This window comes from Leptonychotes weddellii, chromosome 15, assembly GCF_054177405.1.
Source record: "Leptonychotes weddellii isolate Sample4059 chromosome 15, ASM5417740v2, whole genome shotgun sequence".
NCBI classification, from domain to species: Eukaryota; Metazoa; Chordata; class Mammalia; order Carnivora; family Phocidae; genus Leptonychotes; species Leptonychotes weddellii.
Genome location: NC_138383.1, coordinates 4221388 through 4249142, shown reverse-complemented (window position 1 = coordinate 4249142; position 27755 = coordinate 4221388). Strand labels below are relative to the sequence as shown.

General features: G+C 45.1%; 1 long non-coding RNA gene across 2 annotated transcripts; it reads left to right on the top strand.

Moving 5' to 3' along the window:
• Positions 1–27755, top strand: LOC145717269 (uncharacterized). 2 transcript variants are annotated; one of them, XR_014140365.1, is made up of 3 exons: positions 1–202; positions 2194–2286; positions 18879–27755. It is a non-coding gene; the product is annotated as an uncharacterized LOC145717269 (long non-coding RNA). The 2 variants fall into 2 exon arrangements; XR_014140366.1 differs by lacking the exon at positions 18879–27755 and adding an exon at positions 6904–7344.

Below are 27755 nucleotides of genomic sequence, written 5' to 3'. Positions count from 1 at the left end.
CCGCCCGGCCCCGCCCTCCCCGTCACCCGTAACAACCACTCGAGCCTCGCCGCGCCCCTCCCGCTCCCGTACCCCGGTCCACTCCCCGGAACCCACCGCGGAGCTGCGGCCGCCGGCAGTGGAACGGCGACGGCATCACGGAGCCGCCGGCATGAGCGCCCCCCGCCGCCCCGCGTCCCGGGCCCGGCCTTTCTGACAAGAGGTAGGCGCGCGTCGCCGCGGCGGGCTCCGAGCGCGCCCCCGGCCCCTCCCAGCGCCGCGGGGCTCTTCGCGGCCCCTCGGCTTCCTCGGCCCGGGAGGGAGGGGGCCCACCGCCCCCGCTTCCCCGGTAGCCCCGCGTAGCCCCCGCCTTCGCACTCCGGGAGCCCTCCCTGCGGGAAGCCGAGTTTGGGGTCCAAGTCCGCCCTCGGCTCCCCACCCCCGGGCTGGCCGGGGCTGGGGGCGCGGGGCCCGCCGGGCTGGACTCCCTGGACCGGCCCGAGGGCCCGGCCGCCCCTCCGCCTGCGCGCGGTGGGCTCCCTGGGTCTGGCCATTGGCTAATTTTTAAGCACCAATTGTCATGCAATAGAGGCTGCCCTGGTCCAGGATGCCACTTGGCCGATGTAACTCCGGATTCCCACGTAGGACGTTTCTCTGGACCTGAGCATCCGAAGCTGGGCACTGGCAGGAGTTCAGAAGCTCGTGAATTAGCAGGTTCCCCAGCGTAGTCACTCTGGGTTCTTCCGGGCAGTGGAATCCTGAATGGGTGTTAGAGTATCTTCACCGAGCATTCTGCTTTTTAAGTCTCCTCCAACCCCCGCATCCCTTTTTATACCCTGTGACCAGCCTCCCCGTCTCTGGGCGATGCTCTAAAGTTAATTTTGCCACTTTTAAAATTGTACACCGGCATTGTTAGGTTTGCAAAACGAAATAGAACGTGGTCCCCGCGCATCAGGACCTGCCAGTCCCAGAATCGGTATTAATGCCGGCTTCTAGTGGAGTGACGTGGAGGACTCCGGAGTATGGCTCTGAGTGTCAAGATTTCAGAGTTGGAAGTCCTTCGAGATTATCTCACCTCAAACCTCGTTTTACAGAGGTGAAACTGAGTCCGAGGGAAGTCAAATGACTGGTTTGAGGTCACCGGGAGTAATTGTGTAACATGCCAGTGTACTGTTGTCCACCATGACCTGTTCTTGCGGAGAGATATGCTAAACAAACATACCAGAGAGAGTTCCAGACCTGGCTAAATGTAATAATATAGATGAGAATCTTCTGAAATAAAATATATCTCCATAATTTTTTTTTTAATTACAGCTAGACTTTGGGCTCCTTGAGGATATTCCATTTTGTATATTTGAATATCCTCTGACCATATTCAGCATGAAGTAACATTCTTAATGATTATTCTCAGCAGGACAGGTAGGCTCTTTGGATTTATTTTTCTTCCTCACTTTTAAATAGGGAATCAAAGTCACGCAAAGGACTCCAAAAAAAGTGTGTTTTTCAGAAAAATGCGTGCAGGCTGGCCCCGGAGTGGGAATAGGTACCTTGCAGGAGGATTCCTTCCTCTGAGAAGTAGGCTCCAGCGTTTAGTGGATTAATGACAGGTATCCCAGCTGTTTGAGGCTGGAAGTTCCACCCAGCTGGAGTGCTTGGTGTTGCTGCCATTGGAAGACAGGTCTCTGGAATTGTAGTCTATGCAGTTAGAAAACAGGGATTGCCAAGTTTACTTTGAAGCTAGCTTTTGAGGAGTATTCCATAATTTGAAATACAATAGTATTTTTTTCCATTTTTATTTTTGTGTGTCTTCAGACTTAATATCTTCAAGTGCCATCATTTTTATTTGGTTTCTTGTAGAAGTTGTGGAAGAGTAAATGATTCAAGAACTAATAATTGGACCATGTAACATTTCAGTGCTGGAAAGAACTGGGATCCTGTACCCAGCCCAGCCCCTGAAGAAGCCCCAGGAGGCAGAGCAGAACTGTTTCCCTCATGACACTTGGACTTCCTTCACCTTTTCTTACTGTCTAATTACCTTCTCCTTCCTTGTATAGTCCAAGTGTCATCTTTGGGTTTTTGTGTGTAGAGAATTATGTGACCTATTGAGGTCCCTTTCTACAGTTAGACTGTGGTATGATGAGTAAATGCAGACTTAATTTTTTCCAGACTTAATCATGGTTTTTTTTTTAAATCATATATATTTGTGTTTTGCAGGTGTGAGAGGATTGCTGTTGTGTTACAATCATGGTGCAGAAATACCAGTCACCAGTGAGGGTGTATAAACACCCCTTCGAATTAATTATGGCTGTAAGTACTTTACATTTTAATTTAGTCTTTGGCTTTTTTTTTTTAAGTATTCAAATTTGATGATCTGTAAACGGATGTTAATGTTATAATTTGTTTCCATTGCTCCGCTTTTACTTATTCTGTTTTTATGCTTATGATCCGGATCTAGAGTTCATGAAATGTTTTTAAACCGTAAATCTCTAAAAATGAAAACCTGCATGTTTGTTTTTTACAAATGCGTCTCTGGTTAATATGTGAATTTGAGTTAATTCTCTCTTTGAAAACACAGAAGTGGGATTCTGAAAATACTTCTTCTGGATTTTGGTCTTTTTGTTTGTTTGTTGAAGTAGAAAAGGGATGTGGAGAGTGGTTTTTTCCCTCTGCTGCTCATTCAGAAGCGCGCTCTGGTTGTCAGGGAATTCACTTACATAGCAATGAGCACTATGGGATGGAGTTTAATTTAGATTATTCGAACGACTCTGCTGAATGAGTTTTTCCCCTTGACATCAAGTTCATGAGGCATAGTAGAATTCCACAAACAGGGTCACTCAAGTCTTAATTTTCTTTGTTATTTATCTGAAGAGTTTGGCTGAAAATAAGCATTTCACCAGATGCAAAACAAATCTTCCCCAATCACTTTTAGAATATTTTTGGGTACTCCTTCTTCTCCTTTCTTTTCTGTGTTGCTGTTAAGGTGTAATGTAACCTGCGTACAGGAAATGCTCTTGTCATGAACGTAACGATGAAAATGCCAAACTGGACCAAGATCAAGATCCAGAACATACCAGCCCAGCAAGAAATCCCACTTGCCCCTTCCCTCCCACCTCAAAGTCAGCCACTGCTCTGACTTCGCTGCTCTGACTTCAAACACCATTGATGAGTGTTCGCTGTTTCTGTTCTATATTTAACTAGAAACTCAGGTGGTGTTTTTGCGTCTGGCTGCTTCTGCGCAACCTTGTTTGTGAGATTTATCCGGAGCAATATGGTTTTGAAAAGTAACCCCCAAAACGCAAGTCCTCTCAAGGAAACAATTTAGATTTAGGGAATTTTTTAAAATTGAGACATAATTTACATACAGTGAGATGGTCACGTTAACATTAGGTGTACAGTTTGATCAGTTTTGATGAAAGAGTGACCCACACCTCTGTCAGGATGCAGAACCTTTCCATCCAGTACCTCAGAAAGTTCCCTTGTACCTCTTCTCGGTCAGTGTGAGGTTTGGGGGTTTTTCTTTTGGCACGGGGGGTGGTGTTTTTAGTTCTGTATTTCCCTATTTTTTTTTTTTTTTTAAGATTTTACTTTTACGTAATCTCTACACCCTGTGTGGGGCTCGAACTCCCAAACCCAAGATCAAGAGTCGCGTGTTTGACTGATGGAGCCAGCCCGGCGCCACCGTGTTTCCCTTAAATACCAGGACTGTTCAGTATTTTATGTTAATGGTTTATCAGAGAGGCTTGTTTCCTGTTTGCATGTTATGTGTACTGCTTTGGCTTTTGGTTGTATGCAGCAAAGACCCACTCCAGAGAGCTTGAGAAGGGGTATTGTTCGAGGGAACACATGTGGTGTGATGTGGTGATGTGAATCGCACAGAAATGCAGGAATGCGAGCTGGCTGGGCTGAGCTCCAAGAACTGGGCGTTGGAAGGTGGTTCCCGGCAGCTCTGGGGAACGTTGGCTGCAGTTGTCGCTGGAACTTCACCCTGTGGGACTCGGCCTTGCTCCATAGGGGGGAGCCTCTCTTCCCCGTCTCCTGCCAGTCTCCTGCCAGTCGGCTGCTTTGCTCACTCCTGGTTTTCCCTCCCCTGTGGCTTCAGCTCTGGTGCTGTTTTAGCTGTTCAAAGCCCCTCCAAGCCCTAGTTCAACTTTGTGGCATTTCTTGTTGCTTTCTTTCAGTTTCTAAGTGACCGAGTCTTGTCATGTTTCAGATTCTAGAGAGACTCGATCTGGGCATCTTTCCCCTGGAGCGAGGATGTAGGTTATTGGCCAGGCTGTGGATTATTTGCCCAGGGTTGGTGGCCTAACCCTTTTCAGTTGGCAGAGGCTGGTGGAGTTGGGGGAGAGTTGTGGGGAGCAGTGGAGCCCAGTGGCCCCCTGTGAGGCTGAGAACTGCCCCAGGGGCTGGCCAGGCCAGATCGGCAGGGGAACACAGGAGCCAGGAGTCAGGGGTGGTGTGTTCTGTTCTCTAAAACATTAAGTACGATCTGAAAAGCTCAGTGCTACCCTGATTGATTGAGGCAAAGGTTTTTTGGTCTCTTCTGCAGACACTAGATTAATAAAGAGGAGTTTTGACTAATGATCAACTTCCCTATTTTCCTTACTTGACTATTTTCAAAATGGTGAAGTTTGTCCTGCCCATTTTATACATGGATTTACAGGAGAATTTGAAATTCAAGTTCTGAACCATCCCCCCAGGCTTTTAAAATTAACTCATTTTTAAATTGCTTTTGTTTTGAGGCAAAAAATGAGGTAGTCATTTTCTTTTGGGTTGTGGAAAGTATTTTTTAATCTGAAAATGAAATAAGTTCTTCCAGAATGAGATAGAAGCTAGAGTGTTTTAAGTCCTTAGTGATTTTTGTGTGGTGTCATTGGCCACTTTTCGGACTGAAATTGTACGTCATAAAATTCTCTTTATTTACCTTGCTTTATTACTATTTTTTGCATTGAGAAGAAACAGTAGTATAATAGAATAAGTCTGGAAATATTCTTTGCATTTCTTCAGGGTGAGGAGAGACACAAAGCAAGAACAGAACTATAGCATCAAGGGATTTACTTTTTTATTTTTTTAATTAAACTTTTAATTTCAAGATACTTTTAGATATACATGCAATCATAAGAAATAATACAGAAAGATCCCATGTACCCTTACCCATTTTTGTCCAATGGGAACATCTTGCAAAACTGTAATACTGTATCACAACCAAGATACTGATATTCATACAGTCAAGATACAGAGCATTTCCATCCCCACAAAGATCCTCAGGTTGCCCTTTTTAAGTAAGCTCCACACCTCGTGTGGGGCTCAAACCCGCAACCCAGAGCCCAAGAGTCCCATGCCCTACCGACTGAGCCAGCCAGGTGCCCCTCGAGGGAAAGCGTTTTGAGAGAGAGCCACAGCGAGTGCAGGGTAGTGGTGGGAGTGCCGGGGCGCTGCGGGTGGTTGATTGGAGGCTCCAAATCTTGCCTCATGGGGGGGTCCCTGGGGGGAGGAGACTGTTGGGGAAAATACCACTCAGTGAGCACATGGCCTTGTCTGTCAAGCAGGGGTGTGACTGAGGGTAGTATTGCCAAAAAATGGTTCAGGTGGAAATTGCCTACTGTAAATAGCGACATGGTGGACATCAGATTTGTTAATTGCATTTGATTGAGTTAATGAAAATTTATCATTTGTTTTGGGATCAGTATACCCGTAGCACGAAGAAATCTTGTTGATGTTCCTATTGATTTGTAAATGGCAAACAAGCAAGATGGAGGTGGAGTTTTCCAGCAGGCCCTTGGAGCATTTTAAGGGCTTGCTTTTGTGAGACGATTGCCCAGAAACAGCACGTTAGAGCTTCAGTGAGCGGAGAAATGGCCTGAAAGCCCCGTCTCACCTCAGAGGGTGAGGAGCCCGAGGCGCACTTAGTGGCGGAGATCTGCTTCCCAAGTCCGTCATTCCTTGCACCCTGCAGGGGCTTCCCAAGGTTCTTGTTCCCCAGGATGCCTCTGACTTGTCCAGCCTCTGCCCGGGCTGTTGGGAGGCATGTTGAATCCATGAAGGACACTTAAAAGATTTCGGGTCTTGCCCAGGCGGAGCGAGGGGATCGCACAGAGCAGGAGCTTGGCATGGCAGGGAGGACTCTGATGATACGCTTGCGGGAGGGTGTTTCATGTTGACATTTCTCGGGGAAAACAGTTTTATTTTATTTATTTATTTATTTATTTTATTTATTTACTTTTAAAGGTTTTATTTATTTGACAGAGAGAAAGACAGCCAGAGAGGGAACACAAGCAGGGGGAGTGGGAGAGGGAGAAGCAGGCTTCCCATGGAGCAGGGAGCCTGATGCGGGGCTCGATCCCAGGACCCTGGGATCATGACTTGAGCCGAAGGCAGACGCTAAATGACTGAGACACCCAGGCACCCCGGGAAAACAGTTTTAAAACGAAACATCTTCAGGCACAGCTTTCCCCCTCCTGACGTCACAGGCCTCTTACTACCAACCCGAGGAGGGGTGAAGGAGCTAGGGAGCGGGAGGGCGACCGGGAGGGGGCCCGGTACCTCTGGGTGCGGGTGCAGGGAGAGGAGAAGGCCTGCCGCCGTCCTCTGCGGCCCAGGGAGCTCTGTGCCAGAACGCACAAGTAGGGCGAGGACTGGCCTCTCCTCCCTTTCCTCCCGAGGACAGCTGTCGTTTTGACCCGGTGGAGCGCGTGCTGGGAGAGGCCCCACCGCATGCCCCGCCGCCCCCCCCGCACTGGCATGGTGTGCCCGGGCCCACTCTCAGGAGCACCGGCCTTCTTCCAGCCTCCCCCCACCGCCCCCCCGCCATCTGTGGCCCAGCAGACACAGCCTCTGATTGTGCTCTCGGGTCCCCCGTTTCTGTCCCTTTCTCTCCTGGCACTGCCCGAGTGAGTTGTTTCCTTGTTCCGTCTTGTACGCCTTCAGGTTACCCTGCGTTCTGCTGCCAGACGCTGTGTCCACGTGGCAGTCCCATTTGGGTGACCTCTTACTATCTCACCCGCTCTAAACTCCCGTGCTCTTCCTCGAGGACCTTCCTTGAAGTAAGTAACCTTACTTCACAAACATGCATTTTTAAATCTATTCTGTGCTGTTCTGGTTGCCACACAGTGTTTTTCCGGCCCTTACACCCTTTTGACACTTCCTTCCTCGCCTTAGCTGCTTGCTTTTCCCCGTCTGTTTCTTTGAATCTCGGTCCTGCTGACCTAGCCCCTTCCCCGGGACTCTGAGGGACCGCTCGTGTCTCTCTCCCTTTTCTCGACTCCTTTTTTATCAGGGTCGTCAGGGTTAGCTACTTCCCCTGCTAACTAGAGTTTCTTTTATTCTCAGGGTTCCATACAACTATTGTATATGTTCCTCAGGGGCAGTGACTTTGCAGATTATTTCCCCTGTTCCCTCAAGTGTTGGCCCTAAACACGTAGTAGGCTCTTGGATTGCACTTGGTCAGCTGATGTCTGTGCGCAGGAACTTTGCATGTGAGGACTTGGGAAGTGGGTCTGTTGGAAACTCAGATCTAAAATGTAACTCTATGGTCTGTTTTCAGATAAGAGATTTATGTTTTCTCTGTGGAATAAAAGTAACGCACTCTGATCCTTCAATTAACCAATACTTTCCTTAGGAACAGAGCCCTTTTGTGATGAATTTGACTTTTTTTTTTTTACATCTTCATAAATTATACGAAGCTCTGTTGACAGGCACCTTACTAGTAGTTTAAGCAGTGTACTTTTATAGGTTGAGCAAACAGAAAAGCTATTTGCCAGTGTACAGTTGTTGATTAAATGGCCCACCACCACTAAATTTGCTTTTGCTCTTCTCTCTTATTTTTGTTTCATTCTTTGTGTTTTTAGCCCCTTTTCCCTTTCCCCAGGTGTCTCCTGGCTTCCCACTAAGACCAGATGATGAAGGCAGGAAGGAGAGATTTGCTGAGTTGGGTGCACATCTAATCCCTGCCACGAACTAGCTGGGTGACCCAGTGACTAGGCCAGTTACCTAGTGTAAGGCTGTGGTGTGGAGGAATTAGCCCGCAGATAGGAAAGTAGGGAGGACAGGGCCTAGTGATACCTGTGCCCTCCCCTCTTCCTTCTTAACATCCAGCCTTTTGCCTACTTCCAAATATGAGGTGAAATGAATCAGTAAGTAAATGACTTCTCTGAATGTGCATATTTCTTTTATTTTTAAGACTTCTTTTAGATTAAACAGGCATTTGTACTTATATTTAGGCTTTATTTCCTGTATCAAAACAGCAGGGGACACCTGTGGGGACCCCAGGTAGACTTGTATGTGTGACTGCAGTGTGAGAAGAGCCTCATGTTGAGCTGAACCGAGTCTGGTCTTTTTGGGGTGAGAGCGAGGTGTGCAGAAATCCGAGAAATAGAGTGCTTCCTGAGGAGGTGGCCTGGCATACAAGCCACCCACTTTCAGATTGTTCCTTGGGTTGGTTGGGGTGGAGGAGCACAAGTCCCGCTGGAACCCAGACTTGCTTTGTCCTTGCTCACTCTTTCTGGCAGCTGGCTGCCTCTGGAAGCCCTGTCCGTTCTCCTGAAGAAATTTTGAGCCACCTGTCCCGCTTTTCACTGTTTTTCCCTCTGACCTGAGTTGCATGCACGTTGGGTTTTGAGCAGCATTTAGTTTGAAGTGTTGTCATCCCGTCTCTCATTGTTCTTCTCGAAGCACTCTTCTTCCTCTCATCCTGGATTTCGTCCCTGGGCCTTTGGCATCCCTGACTGGTTTCCCAGTTTCTCATGGTGATACTGAAATACATCCTCCCGTTGACCGAGGTGGTATTAGATGTTCAGGCAGCCTGATAGGTGGTAGGATTTGTTTTTACTCAGAGGTGAATAAGCAGTGTTCGTGTATTTTGGGTAGCTGACTTTAAACAATTTATTCAAGTCTAGGAATGGAGGGAAGTGATCCAATTTCTCTGATGGTGTATTAAGGTCAGTTTTCAGTGGGGGGACGCTGTACTCTTCTCATTTATAGGGTGTTTGAGTGCTGCAGTGTGAGTCCTATTGCATTTAATACAAGCTGGGGTCTAATTAGTCAGGCTTACTTAGTTTTGGAAATGGACAATTATAGTACACTTTCATCACATGCCACTTTGTATAGAACTAGGCATCTTCCCTTCTCTTACACCCACTTGCCAGCACATTATGCATTCCGAATTATTTTTAATGTGCTAGGGTGAAGACAGTTGTGGCTCAGTAGGAAATATCCAAAGGAGATATAAAGCAGGATCTGACTCAGCTCCTTGCCTCTTTGATTTATCTGTTTTTGTGAAAACACAAAAACCCCGAAACCTTGTATTACGGACATTTTCAAGCATATATGAGTAGAGAGGATGAAATGTCCAGTTAATGCCACAGGCCCATCACTCCACTCGGGCAGGAACAGCGCTTTGCCACCAACTATTGCGTCATCTATCCCCCCTCCCCTTTTTTCTTTTCCTGGTGTATTTAGAGCAGATTTCAGGCATCTTGTGAACTCATCCATAACTCCTGCAGCATGAATCTCTAAACAGTAAGGACCTTTTTCTTTTGTAAACTCCATTGCCATGTCATCATCGCATTTAATGAAAACACCGTGTTCAGACTTTTCTCGACTGTCTAGAACGATGTCTTTTCAGACATTGTTTGGTTCCCGCTCCGGATCAGCCATCGCTCTTGGTTTTTGTGTCTTCATCTTCACACTTCTCCCACATTCTCCCTTCCCTTTGTTTCCTTTCAGGCCCTCACTTTGTTAGAGAAGCTGGGTCATCGCCCAGTCCCGTCCTCTTAACCTTTGGCTTACTAATGGTTCACGGTAGCAGATAGGAGCCCATGCAGCCTCGGGTCAGTTCAGCGACTCTAGCAGCCCCGTTGAAATGCTTGATGGTGGAGATTGGCTTTATTTATTTCGTGGCAAAAACCTGCTGCTCCTCTTTGGTCCCAGTGACCCTCTTCAAGAATGCTGAATTGCAAGTAAGATGCAAAATACTCCTGGGTTTATTTATAGTTACTTTTTAACCCACTTCATTGGTCCTAATGTTTCACACAGAAAGCAGTTTAAAGGAGTTCATCTATTGGCAGGTCTGATTGAGAGGGTTTGTGTGTAGCAGGAGCAGAGCAGCGGGTGCTGGTGGAGGCCTGGCTGGGGGCTGGTGAGGTCGGGGGGCAGTGGTCTGCAGGGTCTGGCTATCGGCGGTTCTTCCATCTGAGCCCTGGGTAGGGATATCAGGCTGGTTGGAGAAGCGTCCACAGAGAAGTTGACTGAAGAGAGGACTTGGCTTGCTGGTGTCATAACTGATTTTTCTTTCTTGATTTTAACCTGTACGGGGGGGAAACAGTTTTGTGTATTTCTAGGGGAGTGATTTTACATGTTGAAACAGAGAGCATATACTGCATTCAAATTCTTTTGCAAGGTACAATTTGATGTTAGGGGAACTAGCCTTTTTTTGTTTTTTAGTGAAAAGTTTATGTATATATCATCACTCTATATAAGGTAACTGCTTTATGTGTCTTGATATGTACTGGATCCTTTTTCCATTCAAAAATCTTACCATCTGTTTCATGGCTCTCCTGCTTGTTTCCGCACTAGAGTATTCAGAGCATACTTTGAGTTATTGATAAGCATCCAGTGTGTAAGTGTCTTGCATATTTGATTAGAGGCTGCATGTGGAACTCTCCAGCCTGCCCCTCCGACTGATCTTGCCTCTCACTCCCCACTTCTGTGCCTTTCTGGGGGCAGATGGACTCCCCCTCTAATGATACTTGTCTTGCTATTTTGGGACCACCGGTTATATATTTTGTGTTTTCTGGCCCTCATAAACATCATGGTGTTATAATTGGTAGTTAATGCTATTTTAGAACTATCCAGTTCTCTCTCACCTGACATCTCTTCCTGGGCAGCCTCATTTAACTCATGGCTTCAACTGTTACTTTATAAACAGATCTCAAAGTTTATCTTCAGCCTAGACTCCCACTCAGGAGCTTCCAGATTCCTAGCCAGCTGCCTGCTAGGACATCTCCATTTGACTATATACAAATTCAGTGTCTCTGAAACAGAATCCACTCCCTCCTGCCTGCGCAAAGAACACAGCCTAACAGAAAACAAATACACAAAAAACCCCAATAAAATGTCTCTCCAAAGCTATGCCTTTTCCTGTGATCTGCTGCTTCTGATGAGTGCCACGGCCATGTGGCCTGCCCTGCCCTCAGACCAGAGACCTCGGCGTCCCTGGCTGCCTTCCCTTCTCATCCCTTGGGCTCAGTGATGACCAGACCCTCCCCTGTCCAGAACGTCTAACGAACGAATGAACTCACCCTTCCTTCCTTTCTTTCTTTCTCTCTCTCTCTCTCTTTCTTTCTTCTTTTTTTTAAGTTTCATTTATTTAAGTCATCTCTACACCCCATGTGGGGCTTGAACTCACAACCCCGAGGTCAGGAGTCACATACATGCTCCTCTGACTGAGCCAGCCAGGTGCCCCACCCGAACTGTTTCTGAATCTGCCTGTCTCCGATCGTGTTGGCACCTCTCCAATGACAGGATGACAGTTCCTGGCATCCTGTTCAGGGCTTCTGGACTCGGACTGCTGACCCCATCTCACCCACTTACTCTTTCTCTGGGCTGCTGCCAGGGGCTCTGATTGTAAACCTGAACATGCTCCGTGTTGGAGTTCTTAAGTGTCTGACCCACACCTTCAAGGTGAGGCTCAGATTGGTACCCGGCCTGGTACCGGGGCCCTTCCCCATCTCCTCCTGCCTCTCTCCCCAGCCTCATCTCCCCGCATGAGCCCCCCACGTTTGCTGCACATCCAGTTATATTGGACCAGTGGGAGTTTCGACAGCATGCCGTTATTCCCCACGGCCTTTGCGCCTTTCTGCAGACTGCTTGGGATTCCTCCCTACCTCTTTCCCACCTGACTGGCTCTAACTGGTTGGACTCACTTCTCCTAGGTGGGATTCCCTCTCTGCGTTCTCATGGCCCTGTCACCTCACTGGTCTCTCCACCTTCAGCTTGTAACTTGAGCATATAGTAAGCTCTCAGAAATAGATTTGTCTAAGGAGTCAGTCAGTCTTGGAATATATGCGTGTGTTCCTGTGGAACTTCTGCTTCTGGGAATGAAAATTCTGACAGAAGGTCACGTTGGATCATGCTCTTTTACTTGTCCTTGAGTCATGTTTTGAAGGAAATCTGACTCAAATCAGATTTGGATAAAACAGAGTCCATATTCAGTGAACTGAAGTATATAATCACTATAGTTAACTAAAATATGTGTCCTGGTTTATGTATCATTTGGTGTTTCGGGTGGCTTTTCTCACATAGTGATGAATACCAAGTATAAAAGAATTTCATTTCTGTGGTTCTCCTATAGAACATGAAATTCATTTAAAAATTGTCGGGTGGCTCAGTTGTTAAGCGTCTGCCTTCGGCTCAGGTCACGGTCCCAGGGTCCTGGGATCGAGCCCCGCATCAGGCTCCCTGCTCGGCGGGGAGCCTGCTTCTCCCTCTCCCACTCCCCCTGCTTGTGTTCCCTCTCTCGCTGTGTCTCTCTCTGTCAAATAAATAAAATCTTAAAAAAAAAAAAATTGTTGACTCTGGTAATATGGTATTCTAGTTTTTTTTTTTTTTTTTTTTGAGATATCTTCAGGTTTAAACCTGAAAGATTGATTATTATATGACTTTTTTTCCTTAATAAGTTATTCTGTAACATTAGGTAGTCCTCATAAATGTGTGTGTTTCTCTTCTTTTTCCTAGCTGAATCCCTGTGTATGTCTTAAAAACCAAGTCCAGACCTAAAAGCTGTAAGGTACAAATTTTAAGAAGTAAATGTATTTAAGAGATCATTGGTTGTATTGCAGGATTTATGCTATTAATATTGGGACTCTTGCCCAAACACCTGTTGTCTTCATTTTGCTTTTAACACAAAGTTGGTTTAGAATGCAAATTCTAGCAGTTCTAAGTTCTGATTCCCTATTGAATCGGGATTTTCTGAGAGTGGGCTCCACAGCGTGGTTTCACAGCTCTCCAGGTGATTCTGATACTGCTCAGGTTTGAGAACCACTGGTATAGCTCTCCTTAATTAGAATTTATAGCAAATGGAATAGGAGGAAGGGAAGTTGGTTTCAGTTATAACTGTTAAATTTTTTGAAAAGACTAGATTCTTTAACAGGCTGTGTCAAGAGATTCTTACTACATTATGTTTTCTTTTGAAGGATTTAATGTGCCAAGAAGGAGACTATTTATTTGCTTTATATGCTTTTCAGACTGTTGTTCTTGAGTTTATTTAGTGATACCAAAGTTACAAGCATGTGTTTCTTTGAACTTGTCTTAATTTAGTTATTTGTATGACTTTGCTAATTTTTAGGTAGAGAACCTGTATTTGTACTATACTGTATTGTGGTAAATATACAATAGTATAAAATCTGTCATTTGAACCATTTCCAAGTGTACAGTTCAGTGTGCTAACGTGTTCACCCTGTTGTGCAGCCATCACTGCGGTCCCTCCCCAGAACTGCTTTACCTTCCCACACAGAAGCTTTGTACCCATTAAACACCAGCTCCCCATCCCCCATCCCCTGGCAAACACCCTGCCCCTTTTTTACTTTCTGTTTCTGAATAGAACTATGTTCCTTATATGAGTGGAATCCTACAACATTTGTCCTTTTGTGATTTGCTTACTTTACTCAGTAACACGTCTTCACGGGTCAGCCATGTTGTAGCAGGTGTCAGAATTTCTTTCCTTTTTAAGGCTGAATAATCTATTTGATGTATATACCACGTTTTGTTTATGTATTCATCCATCAGTGGACACTTGGGTTGCTTCCACTTTTTGGCTATCGTGTTTACTGTACACTTTTAAGATCTAGTTCTTGACTATAATATCAACCAAAAAAATGCATATCGCTCTAGGTGGTTTTTTTTTTTTTTTTGTCCTTTGTATTAGTAGATTCTAGATCCAAAAGACAGCTTCCTTGAAGAATTCTACCACTGAATTTGGTCCCATCTATTCAAAGTATATCTGTAATTTACATCTCATGGTTGCTGTTGCTGTTGGTTTCTTTTTTTTTTTAAATTTTTAAATTTTATTTTATTTTTTAAAGATTTTATTTATTCATTCGAGACACAGAGATAGAGAGAGAGCATGATCAGGGGAGAGGCAGAGGGGGAAGCAGGCTCCCTGCTGAGCCAAGAGCCAGACGTGGGGCTTGATCCCAGGACCCTGGGATCATGACCTGAGCCGAAGGCAGACCCTTAACCATCTGAGCCATCCAGGCGCCCCTCTTTTTTTTTTTTTTTAAAGATTTTATTTATTTCAGAGAGAGAGAGAGAGAGGAGGGGGAAGGGCAGAGGGAGAGGGAGAAGCAGACTTCCCTGCTGAGCAGGGAGCCCGATGCGGGACTCGATGCTAGGACTCTGGGATCATGACCTGAGCCGAAGGCAGACGCCCAACCAGCTGAGCCACCAGGCGCCCGGTTTCTGAAGAAAGAACAGCATCTAACGGTAGGTGTAGAGCCACTGAAATACAATGGTGGGCTCCTGCCATAGGGGGAGAGAAGCAGCAGAGAGAATAGGGAAGTGGGCGCTGGAAGGTCTGGGAGGTGCGACTTGTGTAACAGGCCTCTAATAAATAGTGCACGACAGATATGTTCCTGACGGATTAAGACAGCTCCTACTTTCAGCCTACTGATGATGGAGTTTTTATTCTGGTTCATGAAACCGGATAATATTTCCATAGCTCATTACATTCTTTTATGTGGGCAAACACATGGCATCTTTCAAAGCTGACAGCTGCGATACGCTGGAACACCAGATGCTTTTCTGAAGTCCATGGATTTATTTTTTACACTCTGGAAAGTAAAACAGTACTCTGCCAAATCCAACTTGATTTGAACAGGAATATGCAAAACTGCTATTTTTGTTGCCATCTATACTCTGTTTGCTATTTATTAGACAAAACAATTTATGGATTAGGAATGGTTTTGGTAAATCATGGTTGTGTTTTGGATGCCATTGGACCGCGCATGGATCAGTCATGTGATTGCACACGAAAACCTAAGAGAGGAGAAACCTTTCATAGCACTCTGGACACTCTTGTTTGCCTGGGGCTTAAGTAATTGTGGCCTGTGAAACATTTGACCTTCAAGATTTATTGACAGTGGTATCTTAAGTATAAAGATCAATTTAAAAGATGTGTCTACCTCTTTTTTCTAACCACAATTGACCCTTGAACACAGAGGTTAGGGGCACGGACCTCCCCCCCTTCCCCAGTGCAGTTAAAAATCTGCATATAACTTTTGATTGTCCAAAAACTTAACTACTAATAGCCCACTGTTGACCGAAGCCTTACTGATCACATAAGCAGTTGATTAATACAGATTTTGTGTATGTATCATATACCATATTCCTACAATCAAATAAGGTAAAGAAAAAAATGTTAAAGGCATAAGAAAAATACATTTACCATACTGTACTGTATTTATCGAAAAAAATCTGTGTATATGTGGATCTGCATAGTTCAAACTCGTTGTTCAAGGGTCAACTGTAGTGTCCTTTAATTCTCTAATAGGGATTGGTTAATGTTGTGCTTTTTATTTTGACAGTCAGAAAAAAGTATGAACACATTGAGATCATCTGGATGCCTGACATAGCTAAGTGCTATGGGACAGAAAATGGTTTGCCATTGTTTATTTGGGGGTGCCAAATAATACTTTTTATTTTTTTAAAGATTTTATTTATTTATTTGACAGAGAGAGACACAGCGAGAGAGGGAACACAAGCAGGGGGAGTGGGAGAGGGAGAAGCAGGCTTCCCACCGAGCAGGGAGCCGTATGCGGGGCTCGATCCCAGGACCCTGGGATCATGACCTGAGCCGAAGGCAGACACTTAACGACTGAGCCACCCAGGCACCCCAATAATACTATTTTTATGGTGGAAAGCAAATACAAAAAGAATTGAGGTGGAATTAATATGTAGAAGATGTGTTTGAGCCAAGTATAGGCCCAAGGTACCTTGCAGACAGGGAGCTGTACAAGTAAAGGGTTAACTAAAGAAAGCAGTGGGCATGGTGGGTCACCTGCAGCCTCTCCCAGGTCTGAAATCACTGTGCCCTGGCCACCAGTTTGTGTCTACGCTGAAGGAGCAATCGGCTCCAACAAGTTGTCACCCTTCCTAGTAAACATATGTCATGGGTTTCATAATTGTATGAGCTTTTTCCTAGTTTGTACGTATTTAAGTAACATAATAATAAAAATAGCTGGTCAACACCAAAGGTCCAAAGAAACTTTTCTCTCTTAAAAGAGGTTTGAACATTATTCAAGCTTGGTACCCAGTTACTTGGAGTTAGATTTTGCTATACTTGCATGAATCCATATCAGCCAGGTCCTTAAGTTGGGTTTTGTTGGAAACGCAACCTGAGGTTGAAAACAACCAGAGGTTGTGCGGGGGGGGGTGCTTCACTTGATGGCTTGTTGGTCCAGCTGTTTTAAATAACCCTTCTATACAATGAACCCATAGTGGTAGTTTGTTTGACTGTCCTCTGAGTTTTGATTGGTGAGACCGAGAATGGAAAAGAGGGATGGTAGTGTCCCCAAACTTCTGGATCTGACTTAGAGCTGTGGAAATTCACACAGTGTACACATTTTGACTCTGTCACCTTACAGTGGAAAGGTGTGTGTGGGGGGTCCTTTTATGTTTATGATTCTTAAAGTCATGTTTTTTTTCATGAAAGGAATTTTTGAGTGTTTTGTAAATGGTCCTCAAATATAACTGTATCATATTTTTAACTTCCAAAGTTTAAAACTTTTGGGGCATCTGACCGGCTCGGTTGGAAGGGCATATGACTCTTGATCTCGGGGTTGTAAGTTCAAGCCCCATGGTGGGTATAGAGATTAATTAAAAATAAAATCTTAAAAAATAATGTATACACTGTGCTAATTTCCACAGATCTAAGTTAGACCCAGAAGAAGTTGAGGATGCTGCCTGCCAGTATCTCATTTATTGCTTACACTTAACCTTGTGGGTAGGGCCCCCACCAGCTTTATTTGGATATAATTGACATTTAACATTGTATTAGTTTAAGATGAATAACAGTGCTTTGATATATGTACATATTTGTGAAATGATCATCACAATAAGTTTATTTAACATCCATTACCTCACATAGTTACACATTTTTTTCTTGTGATAACTTTTAAGATGTACTCTTAGTAGCTTTCAAATATGCAGTACAGTATTATTAATTATAATCACTGTGCTGTGCATTACATCCCCAGGACTTACCGGGGTTTTTTTCCTTTTTAAAGATTTATTTATTTATTTGAGAGAGAGAGAGAGTGTGTGCCCGTGAGCAGGGGTGTGGGGTAGAGGGAGAGAGAGAGAGAGAATCCCCAAGCAGACTCCCCACTGAGCGAGGAGCCCAACTCAGGGCTTGATCTCATGACTCTGAGATCCTGACCTGGACGCTTAACCGACTGACTGACTGAGCCACCCAGGTGCCCCCCCGCCCCTTTCTTTTAAGTAAGCTCTATATCCAGCGTGGGACTTTAACTCACAGCTCTGAGGTCTGCAGTCTCACACTCCACCAACTGACTGACTTACAACTGGAAGTGTGTACTTTTTGGAGTAGGTCTTCTCTTATTCCACTGTACAAGGGAGAGAACTGAGGTTGAATTGGCTCGCCCAGGGGGTGGCCCTTGACCTGGCTGCCTCGCCCAGTGACCGTGGCGCAGCCTGCCAGCATGTAGGGGTGGACTGACTGCAGCTGGCTCACCTCCAGACAAACCCCGATCTCACTAGCCAGCCGCTGACCCTCGACCCTTGCCTCTCTTGATTCTGGACAGGGCTGGTTTTTGGACTTTGCTTTAAAATTCCTCTCCCTTTCTCCTCCTCGTTCTCCCTCTGATCTGTGTCTGACCCGGTTCCCTGCTGGGCAATAAAACTTTTTCCCCCAGTGCCCTATCTCCCTGTCTTTTCTCTTTTCTTTAACAGAAGCCTCTTACTCATCAGTGGGTACTACTGGCCTTCAAATCAAGGTCCAGAGCTCTGCATTGGCTCTGTGGTGTGCCTCCCTGGTTTGTGTCTTAGTCCTGAGGAGACGGTGCTGCAGGAGTGGAGGGAAAGGACACTGTGGGGTAGTTGAGTCAAATACCTGGTAATTGGCAGGGTCGGGGTACAGGGAGGATTGAAAGTTGCTAGCACTCTGAGTTTAAAATAGTCCATTTGAAAAATAAAAATAAAACAGTCCATCTGAGGCTGTAAGTGCTGGTTCAGCATCATGTCGTTGGTCAACAGTTGTGCGAGTCCACCCGGGGAGGGCTTTGTCTGGGGAACGGTGGATGGCACTTCCGAGACTGTGGGAACAGCAGGTTAATGTTTACATTTATTCAGGCCACTGTGGGACCTGAGCGATTAGTGTCCTGACGTGAGTTCTTTCCCTTCCAGGTATATTGTATTTCCTCGTTCTGTGGAAAACATTAATACCATTAGCATCAGGCCTGATTCAAGGCTGCCTGTAACTGCAACCTTTTCAGAGAACATCTTGTTACCTGGCACCCTCCTGCCGGCCCTCATGCGTTTTCTGGAAGTTCTCTTCCCAGCTCTGGTTATGTTTGTCTTCAGAGCCCTATTTTCTGCTTCCAGTAACTGAGTATTTTATATTTAGCTAATTAATCATTTAACTAGCTAAATCCGTTTATTTCTTGTATTTATTTCATATTACAGAGGGAATATTTTATCCACAATGCCGAAATTGAAATAAAGAATTTTTCTATCTTTATCTTCTGTTTGCCTTTTCTTTTCCTTATAGAAAGAGGGAGACCGATATGATAGTATTTACACCAAGTTTTTTTTTTTTAGTTGGCTGTTTATAAGCTTAACATAGTTGGTTTCCACCAAAGCCTCATGAGCTTTGCATCTTGTGTTTCTAGGGCCACTGGGGACATAATCATCATTTTAGTCTGGTGAACACATGGATTTTCTGAGGGGTGCATTTTTGAAGTATAATAGAAAAGGTAAATGTCAAAAAATTTTTAGTTTTTAAAGCTGTTTGCATTAGAAAGGTGTCCTTCCTCTTTTTATGCATCGCCGAATTGGCTCCTTGGGACTGTTGGGTGGCCGTGTCCTTACCCATGGCTCGTCACTCTCTTCCTCTTTGGGAAGTTCATGTGCAGCGGGCGTGTGAACACACGTAGCTGCATGTTTTGACTCTTGTTCTTATTCTGTGTCAGGATCTACTAAACATTTTCTTTTTTAATCTTCTACAATTCTGTACATTAAAGAAGATGAGGAAATTTAGTTACCTCCCAAGGCCATCCTGCAGCTGAGGGCAGAGGTGGGATTTGAAGCTGGTCTCTTTTCCCCGGGTCTGTGCTCTGAGATTCAAAGCCGTCTGCATCAGGAGTGGGGCAGACCCGGGTTCAAATCCTGGGACGTTAGCTCCTCTCAGCCTCCCATTTCCTCATTTCAGAGGAGAGAGAAACATTTCATAGAAAGATCCTGCCTAGTAAACGCATTAATCTCTGTGAAACCGATTATGGTGCATACGTAGGATTGAGTGAGTAGGCAGTGGTTTGGGAGTCTGTTCTCAGGCTTGTTTCCCCCGCGCTGAGTGGTCTTCACACACGGTCCTTGCCTTCTGTTCGTGCCCCCTCAGCACCTGCCCTACAGTGCCTGTCATGGGGAAGGGGGAGAGTGTTTGCTCAGTAAGTGATATTCTGAATTTCTCTAGGTTCTTCTGAAAAGAAGTTTGTCTTTTTATTTTCTTACAGCACAGTTAATAGGTTTTTGCCCCTTTTCTTCATATTTAATAGGTATGATTTTTTTTAGAATAATTTTAGGTTTACAGAAAATTGAGCAGATAGTACAGAGAGTTTCTATATACCCCTTTACAATTTCCCCATTTACTTATTTATTTGAGATGGAGAATGGGCGCACAACACTCGCGTGAGCAGAGGGAAGAACAGAGGGAGAGACAGAATCCCAGGCAGACTCCACAATGAGCATGGAGCCCGACGCTGGGCTTGATCTCACGGCCCTGAGATCAGGACCTGAGCTGAAATTAAGAGTCTGACGCTTAACCCACTAAGCCACTTAGGTGCCCCTTCCCCTGTTATTGACATCTTGTGGGGTGTGTTCGTTTCGATTGATGAACCAGGATTAATACATCATTATTAACTGAAGTCCATAATTTACATTAGGATTCACTCTTCGTGTTGCACATTCTTTGGGTGTGGATGTGTGTAGAATGGCATGTGTCCACATCACAGTATCCTATGGAGTAGTTTCACTGCCCAAAAAACCCTCTGTGCTCCACCTACTCCTCCCTCCCTTCTCCTCCCCAGTACCTGGGAGCCACTGAGCTTCCGGCTGTGTCCATAGTTGTCCTTTACCAGAGTGTCACGTGGTTGGAATCATATGGGACGCGGCCTTTTCACACAGGCTGCTTGCATTGAACAATAGTCATTGAAGTTTCTTCCATGTATTTTTGTGGGTTGACAGCTGATTTTTCTTTATTGCTGAATAATACTCCCTTGTATGGATGTGCCCCAGTCTGGTAATCCATCTTTTGTGGGACATCTCAGCTGCTTCCAGTGTTTGATGATTAGGAATAAAGCCTGCCATGCTGCGTTCCTTTTCAGATGCCCTTGACCAGGGTGCCTGGGTGGCTCAGTTGGTTAAGCGACTGCCTTCAGCTCAGGTCGTGACCCTGGAGTCCCAGGATCGGGTCCCACATCAGGCTCCCCGCTCGGTGGGAGTCTGCTTCTCCCTTGGACCCTCCCCCCTCTCGTGTGCTCTCTCTCTCTCTCTCAAATAAATGGGTAAAATCTTAAAAAAAACAAAACAAGGGGCGCCTGGGTGGCTCAGTCGTTAAGCGTCTGCTTTCGGCTTGGGTCATGATCCCAGGGTGCTGGAATCGAGCCCCACATCGGGCTCCCTGCTCCACAGGAAGCCTGCTTCTCCCCCTCCCACTCTCCCTGCTTGTGTTCCCTCTCTCGCTGTGTGTCTCTCTGTCAAATAAATAAAATCTTAAAACAAAACAAAAGAAAAAAAACAAATGCCCTTGACCTGTGCCTGCTCCGGGCTGGATGATCGTGAATCGGGTTCCTTCATCAGGAAATCCTGAGCACTGCTAGAAATGCTTCCCTAGGGACGCCTGGGTGGCTCAGTCGGTTGGGCGTCTGCCTTCGGCTCAGGTCATGATCCCAGGGTCCTGGGATCAAGCCCCGCATTGGGCTCCCTGCTCCGTGGGGAGCCTGCGTCTCCCTCTGCCTCTGTCTCTCATGAATAAATAAATAAAATCTTTAAAAAAAAGAAATGCTTCCCTAAGTTGGCTTGTCAGTTAAACCTATGTGTACTTGTGTTTTTATTTTTATTTTTTAGCTTTACTGAGGTATAAATGATGAATAATAAACTGTGCATTTTAAAGATGTATAGTTGGATAAGTTTTATCATGTGTATATACCTTTGAAACCATCACTGTAATAAAGATAATGAACATATCCATCACCCCAGAAGTTCTTTATGCCCCATTGTAATTTCTCTTTTTTCCTACCACCAGGTAACCACTGATTTGCTTTCTGTTAGTATAAATTGGTTTGCATTTCCTGGAATTTTACAAAAATAGAATCACATGTACTTTTTTGGTGTTTTCTTTGATTCATCATAATTATTTTGGATTCCTTCATGTGTGCCTAAGTAGTTTATTACATTGTATTGCTGAAGAGTGTTTCATTGGGTGGGTATACCACAATTTATTTGTTTATATATATATTGCCACAGAAAACATTAGCACTAAAAAAGAACACTTTTTGATTCTTTAGGGCTTTTCTAAGATATTTGGATCTCTTAGAATCAAGAGTAAAACCTATAATTAATTTATTTTTTATTTTTCCCATAATTTATTTTAAAACTCTGGGTTAGTATTTGTAAACTAGAAAACAGAAGGGATACTTTTCAGGCTGTCAGCAAAAAGAAAAAAGAAAAACAGTTACTAAAGTTACATTCTAGGCAGAAAACAAAACTAGATCTAAGACTCTTGGGACCTAGAGAGGGAAGGGGAATACCAGGGATCAGGTTGGGGGAGTGTGGAGCAGGAAGGGGCGCACCGAGGGGTAGGAGAGCAGCCTCAGAGGGGCTGAAGAGAGCTTTGAGCTGCCTCAGTGAGCTGTCTTTGAAGGAATTAACTGATGTTTACCCTTAAGTTAGCTTTGTGATCGGTGTTATGAGTTCGGAGGTTGCCTGTTTTCTAAAAAATTCCCTCTGATGCCAGAAGTTTTAAAATAGGGGATACAGCCTTCTATTCTGCGTCTGGACAAAAGGCTTTAAATAACAAAGCCTAATTAATAAAACAGATTTGAAACTCAGACTAATATAATTAACCTATCAGTAAGTATGAATGACTCTGGGTTTTGGGAGAGAAGAAATTTACCATAAGGCTTATGATTGGGGGCATCTGCCGGCACAGCCCTGCAGAGATTCTGAGGACACTAACTAGGACAAAGGTGTGGAGTTGTCAGGTCAAAACGTTTGTTACAGGTTCAGTTATTCATTGTAAGTCAGGCAAGAATATCAGAGCAACTTCTTGAACTTGAAATGTGGCTCGTGAGACTGAGGAACTGATTTTTTTTTTTTTTTTTTTTTTAGAGAGAGAGAGCATGCGCAGGGGGGAGGGACAGAGGGAGAGGGAGAAGCAGACTCCCCACTGAGCAGGGAGCCCGATGCGGCGGCTCCATCCCAGGACCCTGGGGTCATGACTGAGCCAAAGACAGTTGCTTAATGACTGAGCCACCCAGGCGCCCTAGTTTTTACATTTTTTAATGGGTAGGGAAAATCCCAAAGAATAACAATTTCTGACATGTGAAAAGCATATGAAATTCATTTCTCAGTGTCTCTAAGTTGAGTCTCATCGGCGCACAGCTGTGCTCGTTTGCTCACGTGTGGGCGGCAGCAGTGCTGAGTATCTGCAACAGAACCTGTCTGGTCCGTAAAGCTTAGAATATTTGATATCTGGCCCTCTACTTACAGGACAAGTTTGCTTGCCCCTCTCGTCGATTTTTAAAGGTCTCTATGCAGACATTGGAAACTTGCTAGAACACTGGACCCTTTGTTTTTGATAGAAAGTTTGATGGTAGAGGATGATCAATTGGATTGGAGCTCGTTTCTTTAGATTTTGAATACTTACTCTTTGTATAGGCAGAAGAACTTGTGAACAAGTGAATACAATTTAAAGCACTTGGAGCCACAGTTCCCTCGCTGTTCTGAGGCCCCCTAGAACACCACAGGGCTGTAGGATATTTTTAATTTTTGAGGAAACACAGTGATAGTCATCAGCTCACATTTTAAGATTAGATCACACTACGTTTCTTTCTTTCTTTTTTTTTTTTTTAAGATTTAATTTATCAGAGAGTGCGCACAGGCACAATTGGGGGAGGGCAAGAAGGAGAGGGAGAAGCAGACTCCCCGCTGAGCAAGGAGCCCGATGCAGGGCTCGATCCCTGGGATCACGACCTGAGCCAAAGGCAGCCGCCCAACTGACTGAGCCACCCAGGTGCCCTTGCATTTCTTTTAAGGGTTTCGCATCTTCGTGGAGCCGGGTTTTCGCTGGTTGGTATGCTAAAAAGCCATTGCCACAGGAGAATCAGTGAGCAACAGGAAACCAGAGTAGGAGGGTCCACTGTGATTCCAAGCCTCCCTAGTACCCAAGTACATATGCTTACAAGTAATCCTAGGTATTTAGGAAGGAAACAAAAACATGTTTTCCCTCAATTTAAATGTATATTATTTAAGATGGTTACTAAGTTATTAGGACACAAATGCTTTTTAAGTTGTTTGGATCTAATAATAAATGGTATTTCTTTTGGCTTTGGGGCACCGTGGAAAAGTTACTGAGATATCAAGGGTGCTGCGAAGGGAAATTTGGAAAAACCTCTGACGTAGCGCTCCCTGTGACCATGCCTAAGGATGAATAGTCCGAAATGTCATCAGTGATTATCTTTAAGACAGTAAACAAACTGAAATCACCCCCAGGCTATTGTGTGAGATGTCAGTCTTGAGCTCTTTTCAGAAATCGGACACAGTTGAACCAGTGCAGGCCCTAGCTTTCTAATCTTGGCTAAAAAGCAGAAGATGCAGTTTAATCAAGCACGCTAGATCATACTTGGAATTTTATTTGAAAGCTCAAAAGCTCTGTGTCAGTCTATTAAATTGTGTTAACAAAAGTTTCCAGGTAGTCTTGCCCGGAAATTCTTAAAGGAATACACTACTGGTACTGTAAGAGTATTCTAGAAGACCTTCCTAAATCAGAGCTTTAGCTGCAGTTGGCTGCACACCTCAAGGAGAGAAGGAGTGGTTTGATGTTTGTCTTTAACCAGGAACAACAAACTCCTGCTGTTGCGAGTTGGTAGCTTTGCTTTAGCCAAATGTAAACATGCTATTTTTTTTTTAAAGATTTTATTTCTCTCAGAGAGAGAGAGCACACATGCACAAGCTGGGGGAGGGGCAGAGGGAGACGCAGACTCCTCACTGAGCAGGGAGTCCTACTTGGGGCTTGATCCCAGGACCCCGGGATCATCACCTGAGCCGAAGGCAGACGCTTAACGACTGAGCCACCCAGGCACCCCTTTAATTTTTTTTCTTTTTATTAAGTAAGTTCTACATTGAATGTGGAGCTTGAACTCATGACCCTGAGATCAAGAGTCACATGCTCTACCGACTGAGCCAGCCAGGTGCCCCAAACATGCTAAGTTTTTAATAGATTTATATGATTATTTTTCTTCTAAGGACAGTTCTTTGGCTTGCTTTGTTTTTAGCAATGGTTCAGATCCTGAGAAGTCCCGGGACTCTGCTGCCTGTCGTGTAATAGTGACTTCTAGTCATTTCTCTGCTGTGAACCAGGAACAGTTTGGTAGCGGGACCCATACTTCCGTATGTGCAGGATAAAATCCAGCGTCAGGCTTCCTGGCCTTTGGGGGGAGGGTGCAGGGCAGGGGCATTTTGTGGGGGTGCCCGGCTCTTTTCCTGGGGTTTACCTGTTGCTCCTTGTTCCTGCTCCTTGCTCACTATTTTTTTTTTTTTTTTTTTTGGTCACGTACTACCGTTTATTTCTAGGACCCAGAGCGTTAGGAAAATTTGTGGTAGAAAATCTTAAAATGGGTAGAACTTCACGTAGTGCTAATTTATGTTCCTCTTCAGGAGAGACCTTTACCTGGGCCCTCCCATCCCACCTTTCATTCAGGTCTGTGAGAAAGAACACTGCCTTGTGGAGTAGAGTTAAGCACAGTTGGGGTCTCACTGGCCCCAGTTATTTTAAGAGGTCAGAAAATACCCTACTATTACGTGGGTTTTTTTGGATACTATTTAAAATTATCATGGTATGGGTAAATAAGATTAACGATTTCTCTGGAATGAAAACTTCTTACATGTGAAGTCTTGTAATGTTGTGGGTAATTCTTACCAGGCTGTGTAGAATTGTGCCAGCAGTCATCTGTAGGCCAGTGAAAGTGGGCTGAGGGCAGGGGACACAGATGGCCACTGCTGCAGTGACTCCTCCATGGTGGAGGCCCGGCACGCCCAGGCGCCATGGCCTGCGTCTGTGTGCTGTTTTCTAACTGAAAATATGTGGATTTTAGAAGAAATCCTGAGGATTTTCTGTCCTTTCACTAAACTATTTCCTGTTGAGAACTGGGAGCCCAGGAGTGGACGTGTGAGTGCGGGCAGCGGTGACGCTCATGTGCGCGCCCTCCCTCTCTGGAGCGCCGAGTGGCGCCTGCGTCATCAGAGTAAGTGAGGCCCGTTTCCGTCACGGTGTGGTGGCCGTGAGGGTGGGTGTTGGAGAGAGGCATGGCGAAAAGAAGGTGCTCCTGGTGAAAACGGTCTCCAGTGTTTGCAGTTGGGAGCACGTCGGCGCGTCTGCCGTCTGTTCTTCCACCGTAGCTGTGTCCTCCGCAGCGCACTCGTACTCTAACGGGGAGGCCCTAGGAGAGAATCCAAGCTTTCACCGGTTTACTGCGGCATCCATCACCCTGCCCTCCTTGTCCTTAGCGCTCACAGCACCGGGGGCTGAAGTCACGCCTTCTCCATACTAAATAGTACCTGGAAAGAATGTGTGACCAGAACCATGGGATTTGAGGTTTTCTGAGATGAAATTCGTAATTTAAACTTCAAATGTGTTTAATCTCAGAGGGATACGGCTTGGGATCGATGAGATTTTTACAGATCTCTTTTTAGCTTTAGTAGAGCCGTTGGATGTTCTTGTTTGAACTTCCCAGTGGGTGGTCCAGTCTGCCGTGGCTTGACACGTGGGTCTCACTGAAGACAGTGATTGAGGACAAGGACTTGGCTGTAAATGCAGCGCTTCCCTGCCATGGTTGTGCGCACCGAGCTACCCTCGTGCGTTTGCTCGTGCTCGTGCTCTGGCGCTCCTTTGAAAATCGCTCATCTCATAGGGTTGTCGTGAAGTATTTGGATGAATGAACTATAACACAACTAACAGGATTATAGCTTTTCTTTAAAAGGGCTCACATTTTCAAAAATTTAAGTTTATAAATATCTTGATAAGTATGAACACATGCATTTACAGGTAGCCTGTAACTTGGAACCCCTTTAGTAGCGGATTAAATAGAAGTAATATTGGAGGTGGAATTCAGGAGCCCACAAAGGACTGACTTGTGAGTAAATGCAGTGTCAGGGCTCCGAGGTTCCCTGGGTGGTTGACGCTTTTCATATCTACAGTTGGCTGAACTGTTTACATACTTTCGAGTTTCAGCAGCAGACCAGGTGTTTGAAGCTCTTCATGGAGCAACCTCCTGTGCTTGGGCCAGCTTTGAGAAACTGCCGTTGTGTAAACAGGTCTGAAAGGCTGCCCTAGGGTTCATCTGTGCTTTGCTCCCTTTTGGTTTCGCTCTGGTTCCTCCCACCAGGAATGTTCCCTTCTGCAGATGCACTTCTGGGTAAAGCCTTTCACCACCCAACCTGAAGCCCTTTCCCTCTGACTCTCTCAAGCAGTTTTAGCCCCAATAAATACAGTTCCCTGACGCTTGCCACCTCCTCCCTGTCTTCTTTTCTATTGTTGTGCACAGTGTATGTTTTCATGTCTTGCCTCTAAAGAAGCCCCATCCCTGTGTCCTCCACTGTTGTGTTCTTTGGGATCTTAACATAATGCCTTAGATGGTAGGCCCTCTGTAAGTCCCTGTCGCTTTGATAGTCTATGAATCATGGAATCCTAACTCTGAGGGACTTTGGTCAGGTTGCCCTATTGTCTTGATAGGTTTTATGTTTGCTTCCTTGAGCACCAGCGACTTCTGAGACACACTTAAGCCATGTTTGGTTTTTTTCGGATTCTTTCTGGGGTAAAACCAGATCTGTGTCTGAGTTTGATGTCATGTCCAGTGCCATAGAATATCCAAGTTGTTACACAGAAAGCAGCTGGCTTAGTTCATTGGCTAAATTGTGTATGAACATAGTTCAATTTAAAGGTAGATTGTTTAAATGGAATTTCTTTTAAATAGGTTTTCCTGGCAGAATGCACTGGTAAGCTCATTAATTCTCAAGTTGAAATGTCTTCACTAAAGTATGGTTTTCTTTAGCACAGTACAAGCTTCTAACGTCTCAAAATTGCATTCCAAGATTGGTTAAAAACTGAAAGTACTGTTGCCAGGCTCCCAAATTACAGTCTCAGAAATCCCGTTTGAAAGAGGAAGAGTGGGTGTAGTAGGAAGGTAGGAGGAAGCTAAGTTACCCAGAAGGCAGCTTTCCTCCCGGGGCAAATGGATCAGGCCCTGGTTTTGTTTTTATTATTGAAACAATTG